We start from the raw sequence: 3,307 nt of genomic DNA, 5'->3' as shown, positions 1-3,307 counted from the left end.
TGAGCGCTTTGGACACAGCCCTAACCTCCCCCAAGTTTGTAAACCCAACAGTGCATCACCTGGATTTGGGACCACCAGAGCTTGGGAAGGAAGACAACGTAACTTCTGCTTTCTCCTTCATTCTGAAGCATCCATGCTCACCAGGCCCTGAGTTACTCACGCACCCCACTCCTGCCTTGCTGCTTTCTGCTTTTTTCTCCTCAAACAACAGTTTTGTTCATTTGGGTTTCAGACAATGTTTAGGAACAGAAGGGTCTGAACTGAAAGACATAAACTGATGGAACATATTGATCTTCTACCTTCTGCAACAGCTTACGTTGTTCTGCACTTTGTCCCAGCTGAGTGGTGAAGAACTTTTATCATCCCCTGTTCGCACTGGGGAATGAGGAACTCGGCTACTTGTTCAAGGTCATGCACATGGGTTTTCACAGAAGAGAAGGTTGACTCTGGATCTTCAAGCTCCCAGGCTGACATCCAAACATTTATGCATCTGGTCCCTTCAAGGGAAGGACTAATGCCTAACTAACTGGCCATCTTTTGACACAAAGGGACTGAAGGCTTTGCAAATGTGTCCTGTGCTTTTTGTAAAGTCAGCAAGTAAAGTTGGATTGAAAGTAGAAAACCCCGTGTTAAAAACTTTACAGTTCTGTTGCTTTTTTAGTGTGTAAACTTTTAAAATATCTGAAGTTTATTGAAACTTAAATGATCAAACATCATCATTTTTTCTGTCAAAACTTAATTGGAATTTTGTTCCATATTTTTCAGTTTACATATTAAAAAAATTTAACTTACTCTAGAATTCATTATGAATTGTTTAAAGTATAGAAATAATTGTATTAAAGGCAAAAGCACCACACCAGTCCTGACTTAACCTGTATATCAGAGTATCTAAAAATAAATCGTAACTGTGAGTCACACTTGAGAAGAATTTTGTAGGGCAGTGAACACCCGCTCTTCTGCCCCACTGGCACCCAAAAAAAAGAGGAAGAAAATGGTGGAACCAGGAAGTCCTAGTTCTTTACCTTCATATCCTGGAAATTTAACCTGAAAAAATAAGATTTGATGGTTATCCCTTTCCAGTGCTTTCCCACATATACTCAGTTTGATTAAAGCCTAGGACAAGAGGTGAAAAGATCATCATTATCATGTAAATATCTGTTTTGTGCATCACTTCAGCATCTACAGCAATAGGATAATTTCTGAGAGTAGCAAAATATACTGTGGCAGCACTGTCCTCTTCCTATCTACTGTAATACTGAGAAGCACAGATCAACTTTCACTGTTTTGTCCGAATTTTTTTAAAATCCTAATATAGAAGTATTGCCTATAAAAATGTATTCAACAATAGGAAAATGTCTTCCTATTAAAAGACAGCAAGGATATGCTACTATTGTAGAACGTACTATTGTTGTATTTTAGTACATACTATTGTATGTACTTCCTATTGAAAGACAGCAAGGGATGTGCTACTTTATTGACTACTGAGAAACCCCAGTGAGCCGCCTCAGTAAGTCCAGCCACTGGGGGACACACAACTGGGAGCACTAATAGCAGAACAGGAGCAGGCAAAGAACCTCTTCAGAGAAGACAGGGCTGTATCCCTCATTTGCTTACAATTTATTCTGAAAAGCTTCACAGTCTACAGATCTATTCCTCTACTTTGCAGCCCCATGGATAAGAATGAAAAGGAAATCTAAATTGCTGTCACTGGGGTTTATGGGAAGCTGCCTCTCCAGTATCGTGCTGTATTATTCTAGGTCCTAATTAGATTTTTTCTTTTTCAGTTGTCTCATATTGCAGAATGTGCAAAACTTCAGTGTCCTACTGCAAGATTATGAGATTCAAAGTAGTGGAGTTTCTTCCTGAAGCTAATTATATTGACCACCAACTAGTTTAGGATCATCATTTTTCCCTTGATAAAAATAAATAAATAAATAATAACCCAACAAGTAAGCAAACAAACAAAATCCATCAACCCAAAAGAAAGCAAGATGCATTTAAAAGGTTACATTTATCTTGCCAGCTTAGGTAGTTGGCAGTGAAGACAAGCACTTCTGACAGTCACTTTTTAAAACCCACAGAGTGGATAATGGCAATACTCAGCTCACCACATTTGCTGTGCTTGAACATTTCCCGGAGCACTTGTGTTGTTTCAGGGTTCAGTAAAAGGAGCTACTCCACATCCCAGACATTCAAGTCTTGCATGGGAAGGTGAACGCATCACTTCACACTTCTCAGAAAAGCTACATTAACTGTTTATGTGGCCCAAATTCTGAGAAAAGAAATTAATTAGTTTTTGTTAATCCCTTTCACTCTGTGAGAGATTGTGGTCAACCAAAACTGATCCTTGGAAACAGCCACCGTAGTACTTGGCGCGGCACATCCTCCTGTAAGAGGTAACTAGCTTCTTATAGAAGGCATCTTTCATCATACTGAATCACAGATCAATTTGAAAATTAAACATTTCAGCAGCAGATAAAACCACTACCAGCAAGACCCATGGAAATAGTCTGTGCAGGTAGTTGACTGGAAATCCCACTGAGTTGTACTCTCTCCTTAGGTCAGCTTCCTCCAGCGAGCACAGAGCAGTATCCAGTCTAACAGCTCTGCCAGGTTTGTCACCTGGGCCTGTGCCATTCCCAGCAGAGGACAGAAGGGAGGTGATGGCAGTGAGGGGAAGGCAGCAGTCCCGTTGCTGTGGGAGGAGAAGGAAGAGATGGCAGCAGTTCAACTCAACCCAGAAATGCCACTGCTCTGATGGATCTGGGAAGGGAGGGCAGCAACACTCAGGAAGCAAAAAAGCAAGGGCAAGACTTTCAAACGTACTTTAAAAATGAAATAAATAAACAAGAATAAAAATTTTTAAAAAGTAAAGCAAGAAAAAGAACAAAAATAACCCAGTATGAATTCAAAGTTCTTTGTAATGAAAAAAAAATATTTTTTTGCTTTTAATATTTATCCAATCTATATAAGCTCGTGATCAGTGTTTAATTTTCTTTTTTACATCTACTGATTTCAAACACTAAAACTCAGGTCTGGAAACCATCACGTTGGTGGGTCTTTGAAAATCCAGCTGGCCAGTATCAAGTCATTGAAATTTTTCAGCTGGTGCATTGTTACAGCAGCATTTCCCTGTTAGACGTCTATGAGAAGTTTTTGCAGCACACTAAACTTCTGCTAATGCAAGTGCTCAACTTGAAGGATCATACCAAATGTCAGACAGGTCCATTCCTGTGGCTATGCAGGAATGGGAAGTTACACTTTCAACCATTTAAATCATCATCTGCCACTAGAATGAGAAGCACCT

This window comes from Strix aluco, chromosome 10, assembly GCF_031877795.1.
Source record: "Strix aluco isolate bStrAlu1 chromosome 10, bStrAlu1.hap1, whole genome shotgun sequence".
Classification (NCBI taxonomy): Eukaryota; Metazoa; Chordata; class Aves; order Strigiformes; family Strigidae; genus Strix; species Strix aluco.
Note: the sequence above shows the minus strand (reverse complement) of the source record.